The sequence below is a fragment of the Miscanthus floridulus genome, chromosome 2 (genome assembly GCF_019320115.1).
Source record: "Miscanthus floridulus cultivar M001 chromosome 2, ASM1932011v1, whole genome shotgun sequence".
Lineage (NCBI taxonomy): Eukaryota > Viridiplantae > Streptophyta > Magnoliopsida > Poales > Poaceae > Miscanthus > Miscanthus floridulus.
The window spans coordinates 5,684,280-5,699,014 of NC_089581.1; the positions used below are offsets into that span (position 1 = coordinate 5,684,280).

The following is a 14,735-nucleotide window of genomic DNA, read 5'->3' on the forward strand; positions in this document are numbered from 1 at the left end:
GTTACTATTTATTTTCATGCTTCTTTTATTGCGTTTATTATTTTCTGCTCTCGTGTGACATTATGTGATGGAATTTTATACATGTCCGTAGCAACGCATGGGCAATTTAGCAAATCGTAAATTAGATGGTTGAGACAAGACACGACTTTATTATGCCTTGTTATGCATAAGTATTATCGGGATTATATACATGATCATACATAATTGTGTCAAATTTAAACTATAAAAAACATTGTTGTTTGGTTATTTTATGTGCATTCCTAAAATAAAACCGTAGCGTTAGCACGGACACTATACTAGTGGGCTTTAGGATGACAGTCCTATGGTACGGCCCACGTCGCATAACAACCAGCCACGACCCGAGTAACACTCGACGGGCCCGCACGCACCAGCAAGTCCAGCACCATAGGCCATAGCTCCCCTGTCGCGGACGCGGCCGGCCGAAAAAACGTCGGCGTCGGCGTGACCGTCACGGCCCGTGCCCGTGCAGGCCCGTCGTCACACTCATACATCTCCTCCCCTGAGGCCATGACCCTCAGCCGCCTATATTTCGACAACCACGTCGGTTTCGCCGGCTCTGCCTCGTCGTGACGTCGCGTGTCCGGCCGAGGAGGAAAGCAACTAGGGAGCCAGTCACCACACGCGCGCGCACCAGCGCCACCCGATCGAGATCCGTCGGCCTATGTCGGAGTCGGGCCCGGCCGTCGACGCGCGGGCGAGTGTCGCGCCGGCGCCGGCCACAGCCGATGGCGACGCCGGGGCCGGGCCGGCTGACGCTAGCGGCGTGAGGTCCATGGTGGAGCGGTGGAAGATGGACGTCGCGCCAGCGTGGGTGCGGATGCTGCTCCGGGCCCTAGCATGGCTCTTTTCCCTCCCCACCCTCGTCGTCATGGCGTCCAACCAGCACGGCGACAGCCAGGATATCCGCAAGTACCCTGAGTACAAGTTGTTAAATTGATCTATAATCCCAAATTGGGTCCAACAGCCCAGTTGGGCTTTTGATCCGCGCCCTGATTGAGGGCGCCCAGCCCACTATGGCTGGAGGACCCCTGTCACACTGCGCTATATATAGAGGTGAGGGCCGGCGGCTCTGAGTACGAGGTTCGCCTGAGCCGACCTCCCCACCGAAACCTAAACCCTAATCCCGATCAGAGAGGGGCGCAGCCAGTGACGGAAAGCCACCAGCCGCGCCACCCTACTCCACCGACGTCGATGACTTCATCGACCTCTTCCCCGAACGTCGTTGTCCGTGCGCAGACTTCACTGACGAACGAGATGGCGGCTTCTGGACCATCTCCCTCTGCGGTGTTAGGTTCGACACATTCTTCTTCTATTCCTCTCTGTCTCTCTACTCTCGATATCGCATTCACAGTAAAGAGAAATCGCTAGATTTATGCCTAGAGATCCTGCTTTAGGTCTAACAGTGGTATCAGAGTGGCCTAGGCGCGGGGGAGCACGTGGCACATGGCTCACACGGCCGTGGTGAAGGGTCGAGATGGCGGACTAGAGGGGGGGGGGGGGTGAATAGTTTTTTCTAAAATTAATCGCGTCGGCTAACCGAAACAAGTGCGGAATTATAACTATCGGTCTAGCCAAGACTACACCCCTCTATCTATGTTCTCTAGCACCTTCCAAAGATACTAATCAAGCAACAAAGGTGCCGGGCTAGCTAGAGCTCACCTAACCAATGCTAGGAGCAAGGTCACACAAACCTATGCCTCTAGTACTTTAAGCAACAAGGGAGCTCCTACACATGCTATTAAGCAAAAGCATAAAGCCAACTAAGCTCACTAGCAATGCTCAATAATAAGGCAACCAATGGCAAATTAGAGAGCGCAAATACTTAGCTACACAAACTAAGCAATGTGACTAACAAGGTTACACAAACCAAATTAGCCACGCACGAGAGCTACTTCTATGCTACACAAGCAAGAAGGTAACTAGTAAGCTACACAAGCTATCTAATTACAAGAGCAACTACACAAGCTTAATATGTATAAAAGTAATTGCAAGCTTGTGTAATAGGGATGCAAGCCAACGGGAAGAGCAAGGTTGACACGATGATTTTTCTCCCGAGGTTCACATGTTTGCCAACACGCTAGTCCCCGTTGTGTCAACCGCTCACTTGGTGGTTCAGCGGCTAATTAGCATCACCCACTAAGCCCGCACGTCGAGCGCCGCAAGAATCTACCCCTTGAGTGAGGGTAGCTCAATGACACGCTTTACTAAAGTTGCTCTTCGCGACTCCCGCGGGGCGAGCACAAGTGCCCCTCACAAGCACTTCTCCGGAGCGCCGCACAAGCTTCTTGCGCGCTTCGACGGAGACCACCACCAAGCCGTCTAGGAGGTGGCAACCTCCAAGAGTAACAAGCACCACTGGCTTGCAACTCGATCACCTAGTGCCACTCGATGCAACCTCACGATGCAATCGCACAAGAATCGCTCACTCACACAATCGGATGATCGCTATCAAGTATGTGTGAGATGGAGGGCTCCTAAGCACTCTCAAGCATGGACACAAAGTCCCCCAAGGTGCTCAGCACCAGCCATGGCCGAAGGCCACTTCTATTTATAGCCCCAAGGGCTAAACTAGCCGTTACCCCTTCACTGGGCAAAAGTCGGGCCGACCGGACGCTCCGGTCGTGTTGACCGGACGCTGGACCTCAGCGTCCGGTCGCCCGCAGACGGCCACGTGTCCCAATTCCAACGGTCACTTGACCTGACCGGACGCAGCAGCTTCAACTGATCGGACACAGAAACCTCAGCATCTGATCGTTTCTAGTAAGCTCCCTGAGGCGTATTTCTTCGACCGGACGTGTCCGGTCGCACGTGATCGGACGTAGCCCAGCGTCCGGTCACACTCCAGCTTCTGCGTCATCGTACATCAGCCTGACCGGACGCACCCTGCCAGCGTCTGGTGCTTTCAGACCCAGCGTCCGGTCAGTTGACCGACGCCAGCGTCTTCGTGATCAACTCGTTTTCACTTCTAACTTCTTCACCCTTGCTCCAAAGAGCCAACCACAAGAATTTGCATCCGGCGCAATAGAGAATAGGCATTCTATTTTCCCGAAACCCATCTCAGCCCTGCAAACACCACCTCCTTTGTAAATGTGCCAACACCACCAAGTGTACACCACCATGTGTATGTGTGTTAGCTTTTCACAATCATTTCCCAAAGGATGTTAGCCACTCAACTTGCCACGCCACTCGATCCTAGCGACGATGCAAAGTTAGATCACTCGAGTGGCACTAGATGACCGATATGCAAACAAGTTTGCCCCTCTTGATAGTACGGCCATCTATCCTAAACCCGGTCATAAACTTCTCTACACACCTATGACCGGTGAAATGAAATGCCCTAGGTTATACCTTTGCCTTGCGCATTCCATTCCATCTCCTTCAATGTTGATGCAACACATGCACCAACATGATCAACAATGATATGATCCACTTCATATCATCACATGATCATATTGGTTCATCGATCTTGACTTTACTTGCTCTTCACCGTTGTCATCGTCCATCGGCGCCAAGTCTTGCTCAAGCTTCACCGCCACGCGGTCCATCACTCCAAAGCCTTCGACTTGCCCTTCACGCTTGCAACCGGTCCATCAAGCCAAGTCTTGTCTTGATCTTCTCCACCTTGATCACATGACTCAATGTCATGTCTCATGTGCATTTAAGCTCCTTCATCATCACATGTGTGAGCTTTGCAACATTTCCAAGCCATTTTCACCTTCATGGCATATATTGCTCACACACATGTACCTGTGGACTAATCACCTGTGTATCTCACATAAACACAATTAGTCCACCTAGGTTGTCACTCAATTACCAAAATCAAACAAGGACCTTTCACGTGGGTCGTGGGCCGGTTTCGCGTTTGGGCCGAATTGGCAGTAAAGGATGAAGCCATTTTTTCAGTAAAAGTTTTATTTCCTGGAAAATAAATAAATGCCTCAAAGATAATTGAAAAGAGATTTTTCCTGTGGGCAAAATTCATTAAATTGAATTAGTTTTTCCGCTGCTAAAGAAATAGTTTATTCTCTAGTTATTTTGAACCAACGTGATATTTAATTGGAGAAAAAAAGATTTTGACATGATTATGGTGTTGTTATTTTCTGACCAATGTTGTTAATAACAATATCGTAATTTTAATGATTTTATGTATTATTTTTATTTCTACCCAACGGTGATGTAGATTTAATGTATAAACAGTTGTATGTTTTAATTTTGACCAACGCTGGAATCAGGCATGCAATTGTTGTTATTATTTATGTTCTCACTCTATATGAATTATGGTGTCAGGCGGATACAACTTGGGCCTTGTTTAGATTGCTTCAAAGTTCCAAGTTTTTTCACTCTTTCTCCATCACATCGAATCTAGGGACACATGCATGCAGCAGTAAATGTAGATAAAAAAATAAGTAATTACACAGTTTGATTGTAAATTACGAGACGAATCTTTTGAGCCTAGTTAGTCCATGATTAGACAATAATTGTCAAATATAAACAAAAGTGCTACAGTGCCAAACTTTTCTAACTCTTGCAATCTAAACAAGGCCTTGATGGGTTGTATCAAAGAGATCCCTACTCTGAAAGGTAATAACTACACGGAGTGGAAGAAAAAGATTGACCTGACCTTCATCTTGGCTGAGGTGGACTGGGTAGTCAGCTCACCGTGTCCCACTAAGCCTGTGGCATCGGTGAGGGAGACAAACGAGGCTAATGCTGTTTGAGCAACTAGAGAGAGGGATTTTGAATCCCAAAAGATGTCCTATGACCTTGAGCATAGAAAGTGGGTCACTGCCAACAAGAAATGTTTGACTGTGATAAAGAACACCATTGAGCCTGCAATTGTGGGCTCAATCCTAGAGTGTGACACGGTCATCGAGTACCTCGATAGAATAAAGAGTCAGTTCACTAGCTCTTCAAAGACATATGCTACCCAGCTGATAAAGCAGCTGGTGATAGAGAGGTACTCTAGAAATGGTGGCATAAGAGAGCACATACTAAGGATGAGCAATTTGGCATCCAAGCTAAACCCAATGGATCTGGCTCTCAAGAAGAGTTCCTTATCCATCTAATTTTTACTTCCTTGCCAAAGGAATTTGACACTTTTATTGTCTACTACAACATACAGTCTGGGAATTGAGACTTAGAGAGGCTCATGGCTATGTGTGCAAGAGGAGGAGAGAATGAAAGCTGCCAATGGTGGCACTATCAATTATGTGAAAGACAACAAGAAAAAAGAATAATAATACTAACTCCTCAAAGTCAAAGGGAAAGGGTCCCATGCTGCATCAGCCTCAGCAGAATAAGTTCACAGTAGAGAAAGACCAGTGTCTCTATTGCAAGAAGATAGGACATTATAAGAAAGATTGTCCCGAATACTTAAAGATGATCATGACAAAGAAAGGTGAGAACATTATTAAGTTCATAAATGAATCTCTATATGTACAGTATTCGAAATCTACTTGGTGGTTTGACTTAGGTGCAATTGTTCATGTTGCTAATTCTTATAGGGATTCTGTTCGACGAGGACTACGTAAATAAGAGAAAGACACGTTAAAGTTGCAAATGGAGTCCGAGCAGATGTTGAAGCCGTTGGTGATCTTTCTCTAGAGCTTGTTGATGGCTTCACACTTTTATTTAGAGATGTACTTTATGTTCCCTCTTTACAGAGAAACTTGATTAGTGTTTCATGCTTGGACAATGATGGATATGATTGCCATTTTGGAAATGGCAAATGTAAGATAACATTTAATAATGCATGTGTTGGTCTTTCTATCTTACAAAATGAGCTTTATTTGTTATCACTATGTGATGATGTGAATGTTGTATGCGATAATGGGAACATTGCGTGCGACAATGAGAATGTATCCTCATCTGCGAATGTAAACAAAAAAACGAAAGAGAGCTCATGATGCGTCGTCGAAATTAAGGCACTGTCGTTTAGGCCATATTTTGAGGGGGAGAATAGAAAGACTGGTTAAGAATGATATTCTTCCTCCATTAGAGTTCTCAGATTTAGAACAATGCAGAGAATGCATAAAAGGAAAGTATGTAAAGAAAATTAAGAAAGATGTCAAACGAAGCGCATGAATTTTACAGATTATTCACATAGACATTTGTGGTCCATTTCCTGTAAAGAGTGTGGATGGTTATGATTCGTTCATAACATTCACAGATGATTAGTCCCGTTATGGCTACATTTATCCAATCAAAGAAAGAATAAACACATTGGATAAATTTAAGATATTTAAGGCAGAAGTTGAAAACCAACACAATTTGAAGATTAAGATAGTCATGTCCGACCATGGGGGAGAATACTACGGTCGACATACCCCATATGGCCAAGTTCCTAGACCTTTTGCAAGGTTTTTATAGGAGAATGGCATAGTAGCCCAGTATTCTATACCGGGCGAACCTCAGCAGAATAGAGTAGCTGAAAGACGCAATCATACCCTGATGGATATGGTGCGCAGTATGATAAGTTACTCCACCTTACTGTTGAGCCTGTGGATGGAGGCGTTAAAAACCACCATTTATATTCTCAATAGAGTACCAAGTAAGTCAGTGCCCAAAACACATTTAATTTTAACACTTTTTGATAACTAATTTTAAATCTAACGCTGCAAGTTTTTTTAAAACTAACACTTTTGACCGCGCCTATTGCCCTAGCGCGGCCAAATGCCTGTGCCGCACCATGCATGGTGGCGCGGCAGAGGTCTGACGTGGTGACGACCGGTTTCGGTGACCGTTGACGTGGCAGCTCTTGCCGTGTCACCGACCTTGGCGCGGCAGTGCCGCGCCTTGATTCGTGGTGCGGCAGAGCCAAATAAATACCGTGCCTAGTCCCACCTGGCCGAGCAGCAAGCCCGCTTGGCCGCCGCGCCCGCTGCTCGGCCGGCGATACCTAAACGGTTTAATCCGAACGCGTCGCGTCGATAGTGGGAGTTATTCTAAGTATTGCTTGACGTAAAATCAATAGTAGATTTGTTTCTGTCTTTTGTTGAATTTTTTCACGGTCGAATAGAGAATTTGATAAGCCAATTATTTGTTTTCCGTCTTTCATAATACGGTTAACCACCAATTTAACTAATCGATTATGAAAAATTGCCACCGGCGTCGAGATACGCCGAGACTGCCAGTTCCCAAACTAGTTGGTACTTAATCTCGTCGGCAGTGCTGCCACGACGCAAAGAAACGAATATGAAACAAATAAATGAAGTCCGTGCGTAAGTTGACAAGCTGCCACATAACATTTTCATTGTTTTGACATAAGTTTGACATAACATAACCAAATAACCCCGCAAGTTTCGGACGCCAATATTCGTTTGACCTAACAAACTAAGACCCAGGAGTGTAAGGATCCCTCAGACGCCTCTGTCTCTTTGGATTTGTTGGCAACACATTGGGAGTATAGCCAACGTCGGTATGGTCGCGTCGACGGTGCATATGGCTCGTACCCTACAAGTATATGATATTCACGATTACTTATAATTCTTTATGATCGTTAGTTCATGGAGCCTACGTATTTAAATAAACTATCTTTGATAGTACCTGTGAGGCTCCTTGGGTACCAAGTGGGGCACCACCTAGCTGAGACATGCCGATCTCATGCTGTGGCCAATCATCCCACTGGTCGTGCTATCTGTGGAAGCCCGGGGGGTCATCATCATCGTCGTCCTCGTCATCCTCGGTTGTAGGGTCCTTCCCAGCGCTATGATGTGGTGGTGTATGCACCGCGGAAGTGGCACCTGTCATCTGCTGAGAAGAGCCGGTTGGTGTCCTCAAAGAGGTTGAAGACGTGGCACCCGACCGCGCCGGGAGTGGCGGTTCCTCATAAGGAGTGTCCATGCAACTCAGCTTCTGAGCAGCTTCCTGCAGCTCTTCTTCACCTTCTGCATAAATAGACGTTAAAGTTAGTGCATTACCCAAACGCATATACACTAAAGAAACATTTTTGGAACGGACAAGTTTATGTTACCTCCGCAAAAGCCACGAGAACGCCTAGCCCCTGACCTCTAGACTCGTGAAGCCAGAACACTGCTTCGTTGGACAGCATTGACAATTGTGTCGCCTAGGTACATAAATGCGGTTGGATAGTTTTAGTACACATACTTAATACCAAAAGGATAACAAATTATACCATTCAAGTATATTACTACGTATCTTTGAAGCAGGGCTCTCTCCAGCTGTGTGTCCTCCCTAGTGGTAACGTCGTACACATCTTCGATGACATCTTCCTTAGAGTCCTCGTCAATCGCCACATCAGTGTACGGGGGCTTGATATGTGTCCTCGTAGACCTATGAAGCCACCGCAGGTACTCGTCGAAGGTGTGCTGGTCGTGTGGAGGACCCGCATGGACCGGATGTCGTACCCTATTCTGCCACAAATGGATGCGCGAGCTGTGTGTCATGCGCCAATCCTTGGTCTTGTACCTCTTCCTGCGGTCATACCAGCAACAAAACGATGTTAGTTGTACCACACACCTCTGGATTGTAGCATTGTTATTAATCGATAACGCACCCGTGCAATTCTTGGTTGGTGGAGTAAAGCGGTGGTGGGTAGCCTGTCATTCTCCCAAACTATCTACAGACCCAGATGGGCAAGTGAATCTCGACCACATGGAAGAAAATAAGAGGGACATCGTAGCGATACTCATCTGACTCGTCCCAAGTGATAGGACTGAGATAGTCCTAGAGCTCCAGAGAATCCCAAGGACACCAATGCACCTGAAATTTTGTAATTGAGTTAGGTTGTGATATAGTGTACATCGAACAAGACACATGTATGATAGTAAAGAGAGCGTAACCTGGTGCTGTGTTAGGATGTCGAGACCATCCTTGTACTCCCTGTACTTGCGCCTCGCATTCCCTCTAACTAACTATGCTTCCATCCAGATATACAGAGCTATAGGGAGTGTATCCTGCCCGTTCCATCGCTGCATTGAACATGATAATGAATTAGCCATTAATAATGAATTCATATGTAACTGCCTCGAAGAATATAGTGAACCAAAGTACTTACCGGTAAACCATTATTAAGGGGCCTCCCAATGGGCCATCGTTGCCAACACCACACCTGAAGTAGATATGAGCAACCTCCAAGGTTTGCATATCCTGAGGTACGACGATAGGCAACGCATAGCTGTCGATACGTCCATGCCAGGACTGCGCTACCCCAGCTGTACGCCGCTATGTTCTCCCATGGCTGTCGTAGTATGTTAAGGAACATCCAGCTAATCGTGTTGCCCGAGGCGTCTGGGAGGAGGAAAGCATCAAGAAAGTGCCATAGCCATACACGAGCGAACCTATCGATCATAGCCTCCTCAGCCTATGGGTCCAAGTAATCAAAGCGCTCCGTGATCCAGGACGACGAAACCCTGGAACTTTTCCTAAAATTGACCAAAGAAAATGAGACCCCATGGCTATAGGAAAGCAATGTAAGTGTTAAATAGGCTTGAATTACTCACTTATTTTTCTTGGAAGCGTCGTCGTCCGATGGAAGAAAGCCAGTAAACTAAGCCACTAGCTCCATCTAGTGATCGTTGTCAACTATCCCTGTCACTGGAAGTCCCCCCAACCGAAGGCCTAAAATAGCCTTCACGTCCTGCAACGTCAAGGTCATCTCGCCACAAGGTAGGTGGAACGTGTGGGTCTCAGGCCTCCACCTGTTATAAGAATAGAACGACTGTTAGTTGCCTAAAATTTGTTAGAAGAAAGTTTATGTACAAAGAATGCACTCGCACCTATCTACAGTTGTAGTAAGTAGTGCTGGGTCAAGGGGTGGAAGACCGTGGTTGACAACACGGACAAGCTCCAGGAAGCCGGCACGTTGTATGTACGGCGCATAACGCTCGTCCCACTGGTGCGCCCTGGTTTGCGTGCGGGGCCTCAAAGGAGGCAATGACACCTCTACGTCATTGTCACTCAAGATGTGTGCTCGGTGCTGGTCGTCGTACTCCACCTCAAGAATGGGGTACAACGGGTGCTGCGTGGGAGGAGCCATCCTATTACGAATTGATAAACAAAGCGTTAGAGTATTCAAATTAACAAAATTTAAATTAACATTAGTAAGTTCACAAACAAATCACTAACCTTTTGGGTTTCAAGTAAACTAGTATCTATACCCAAAATCCCTAACTAAATAACTAACTATAAATTAAATAATAAATACATAAACAATCCCTAAACCCAAAATCCTAACTATACTAGAACACACAACCTCAAACCTACGTAAATCACAAACAAATTCACTAACCTAACTATCCTAAATCACTAACTATCATAAATAAATACCAATCATAAAACCCTAACTATCCTAAATTACTAACAATCCTAAATCACTAATTATCCTAAATCAATAATAATCAAAAAAATATGAAATCAACCCTAACTATCCTAAATTACTAACTATCCTAAATCACTAATTCTCCTAAATCAATAATAATCAAAAAAAATATGAAATCAACCCTAACTATCCTAAATTACTAACTATCCTAAATCACTAATTATCCTAAATCAATAATAAGCAAAAAAATATATGAAAGAGGTACCTTAGGAGCAGGCGGCCTTGACACGCCGGCGTTCGTGGCGCGGCCGGCGCGGGCGCGACGTGGCCGGGTAGGGGCTGGCGGCGCTAGTGGTGGATGGGCGAGTGCGGGCGCTGGCGGTAGGCGGGCGGGCAGGGTGCATGCGGGTGAGTGGCCGGCCACGCGGTATTTATTCGGCTCTGCCGCGCTATGGATCAGGGCGCGGCACTACCGCGCCAAGATCGGTGGCGCGGCAAGAGCTGCCACGTCAACGATCACCGAAACCGGTCGTCGCCACGTCAGACCTTTGCCGCGCCACCATGCATGGCGCGGCACAGGCATTTGGCCGCGCCAGGGCAATAGGCGCGGCCAAAAGTGTTAGTTTAAAAAAAAACTTACAGTGTTAGATTTAAAATTAGTTATCAAAAAGTGTTAAAATTAAAAAAATCATTGTGGACAGAAAGAGTACCCTCACTAAACCATTTATGTGTGTGGGGAGTCCTGCTGAGGCTAAAGTATTTAACCCAAACATTGGGAAGCTAGATCTCAAAATAGTAAGTTGTCATTTTATTGGCTACCCAGAAAAGTCAAAAGGTTTTCATTTCTACTGTCCAGACAGACATACAAAGTTTATGGAAACGAGACACGCTGTCTTCCTAGAGGATGAAATGATGAGGGGGAGCATGGTAGCTCGAGAAATTGACCTTGAAGAGAAGCGGGTGTATGCACCCACTCTGATGATTCATGAGCCATTTTTCTCACTACCTGCTGTCGCTGCACCGACAGTGCAAGATACTGTGGTGCCAGCACCTGTTGTTATTCCACCTGTGGCAACAATGCATGACGATGAGGAACATGTTCTTCAAGATCCTGTAGAACCTATTACCACACATGAGGGGGAGCAACAATAGCCTCAAATAGAAGATGTGCCAAATGTGGAGGCCCCTAGAAGGTCTCAAAGAGTTAGAAAATCAGTCATTCCTGCTGATTATGAAGTATACAACACTGAGGAATTTCAAATGGAGGATGATCCCACCTTATTTGAAGAAGCCATGAGAAGTGATCATTCATCAAAGTGGCTTGAGGCCATGGAAGATGAAATGAAATCTATGAATGCCAATAAAATTTGAGACTTGGAAATAATTTCTAAAGGAGCCAAAACAGTAGGCTATAAATGGGTCTACAAAACAAAACTTGACTCTCAAAGGAATATAGAGAGATATAAAGCACGACTTGTGGCAAAAGGCTTTACGCAAAGAGAAGGGATTGATTACAATAAGACCTTTTCTCTAGTCTCATATAAGGATTTCTTCAGAATCATAATGGCATTAGTGGCACATTACAATTTAGAATTACATCAGATGGATGTAAAGACGACATTTCTCACCAGAGACTTAGAGGAAAATGTTTACATGGCACAACCGAAAGGTTTTGTTATGGAAGGAAAAGAACGAATGTGATGCCGCCTAAAGAAATCCATTTATGGATTAAAACAAGCTTCAAGATAGTGGTACTTGAAGTTTGATTAGACAATAAGGAATTTTGGGTTTAAAGAGAATGTAGAGGATAATTGTGTACATGCAAAGTTTAAGAATGGAAAGTTTATCTTCCTTGTCCTGTATGTGGATGATATCTTACTTGCTAGTAGTGATGTCAGTCTACTACTGAAGACAAAGAAGTTTTTGTCCTCAAAATTTGATATGAAAGATCTTGGTGAAGCTTCGTTCGTTCTAGGGATCGAGATTCACCGAGATAGAAGTAAAGGAGTATTAGGACTGTCACAAAAGGCATACACAGAAACGATCTTAAAGAAATTCAATATGTACAAATGTAGTCCCTCACCTGCTCCTACAGTCAAGGGTGACAGATATAGGGATTTTCAATGCCCTAGAAATCAGTATGAGATCGATCAAATGAAAACGGTTCTATATGCTTCAGCTATTGGAAGCTTGCAACATGCTCAAGTATGTACGCGCCCTGACTTAGCATTTGTTACCGGGTTACTTGGCATATTCCAGAGCAATCCTAGAATAGAACACTAAAAATTAGTAAAGAAAGTCTTGCGTTATTTGCAAGGAACAAAAAGCCTGATGATGACGTATAGAAGATCAGATTCACTCCGTATAGTGGGATATTCATATTCTGATTATGCGGGAGATGATAGAAAATCCACGTCTGGATATGTATTCACTCTCGCAGGGGAGCTATTTCATGAAAAAGCTCAAAGCAAACCATCACTACATCGTCCACAATGTATGTCGAGTTTGTAGCGTGTTATGAGGCAACGGGGCAGGTGAACTGGCCAAAGAAGTTCAAACCCGGTTTGAAGGTGGTTGATGACATCTATAGACCACTTAAGTTATACTGCGATAATAATCCGGTAGTATAGTATGCTCATAATAATAAGTCAAGTGGTGTTGCCAAACATATTGACATAAAGTATTATGTTGTGAATGATAAAGTCCAGGATCATGTCATAAGTCTTGAGCATATAAGTACCAAAAAGATGCTTGCGGATCCACTTACAAAAGGCTTACCACCCAACGTGTTCAGAGAACATGTATCCATCATGGGTTTAAGGGAAAGCCTATAATTCTTGGACAAAAGAAGGCACAAAGTTAAGTATCTGTTTTAGAATAGAGTGGTGTGTTGTAGTTGTTAAATCTATCGGCAATTGACCGTGACGATGAAACATGCTCTATGCGCTAATCTGTAATAGAATGAACAAAAGTAAATGATATGAAATTGAAAGATGGTAGGAGATTAAGGGGGAGATTGTTAGATTCATCTCTAATCCCAAACTGGACCCAATGGCCCAGTTGGGCCTTTGATCCGTGCCCTGATCGGGGGCGCCCAACCCACTATGGCTGGAGGGTTCCTATCACACTGCGCTATATATAGAGGTGGGGGCCGGTGGCTCTGAGTACGAAGTTCACCTAAGCCGAGCTCCCCACCAAAACCTAAACCCTAATCCCGATCAGAGAGGGGCACAACTGAAAGCTCTAGTTTGGTTTTGGTTAATTGATGAAACCCTAAGTACTAACCTAGTTTATCAAAGCAGTCATGAGATAGGTAGCACTATTCCAAGTGTTGAAGCAATGACGAAGATCATGACAATGGTGATGGCATGGCTATGATCAAAGGCTTGAACTTGGAAAAGAAGAAAGAGAAAAATAAAAGGCTCAAGGCAAAGGTATAAAATGTAGGAGCCATTTTGTTTTAGTGATCAAGACACTTAGTGAGTGTGATCACATTTAGGATAGATAGTCGTACTATTAAGAGGAGTGAAACTCATATCGAAATACGGTTATCAAAGTGCCACTAGATGCTCTAATTCATTGCATATGCATTTAGGATCTGGTGGAGTACTAACACCCTTGAAAATGTTTGTGAAAATATGCTAACACATGTGCACAAGGTGATACACTTGGTGGTTGGCACATTTGAGCAAGGGTAAAGAAGTTAGAGGTGAAATGGAGTTGGTTGCAAGGATGCTGGCGTCGGTCAACTGACCGGACGCTGGGTTGCTAAGCGACCGGACGCTGAAGGGCTGCGTCCGGTCGTGTTGTCGGTCAGCACAGTAAGAAGTCACAAGTGTGACCGGACGCTGGCAGGGTCCGGTCGAGCATGACCGGACGCGTCCGGTCGGCAAAAGTCGGTTTTGGAACCTTACTGTAAACGACCGGACGCTGGTGTTCAGCGTCCGGTCAACTCAAGCACAATGTCCGGTCAAGATTGATGACCGTTGAAGTTAGGACACGTGGCTGACTGCGAGCGACCGGACGCTGGGGGCTCAGCGTCCGGTCAACTGACCGGAGCATTCGGTCAGCCCACGTTGTGCCTAGTGAAGAGGTACAACGGCTCTATTTCGTGGGGGCGTCTATTTAAGCCCCATGGCCGGTTGAAGCTCACACTCTTGCACATTTTCATTGATATAGCAACCTTGTGAGCTTAGCCAAAGCCCTCCCACTCATCTCCATCATTGATCCATCATCTTTGTGAGATTGGGAGAGAATCCAAGTGTATTGCTTGAGTGATTGCATCTAGAGGCACTTGGTATTCATGTTGCGCTGTGGATTTCGCTTGTTACTCTTGGTGGTTGCCACCACCTAGATGGCTTGGTGCAGCAGTGGAGGATCGGCATGAGTTGGTGATTGTTCGTGGCCGTCTCCGGTGATTGTGAGGGGAGTTGTA

At 45.4% G+C, this 14,735-nt stretch overlaps 1 pseudogene; it reads left to right on the forward strand.

Annotated features, from left to right (window-relative positions):
* Positions 1-682: 682 nt before the first annotated feature.
* LOC136515749 (CASP-like protein 4B3) overlaps positions 683-14,735 on the forward strand; it is a 30,708-nt pseudogene continuing 16,655 nt past the window's right edge.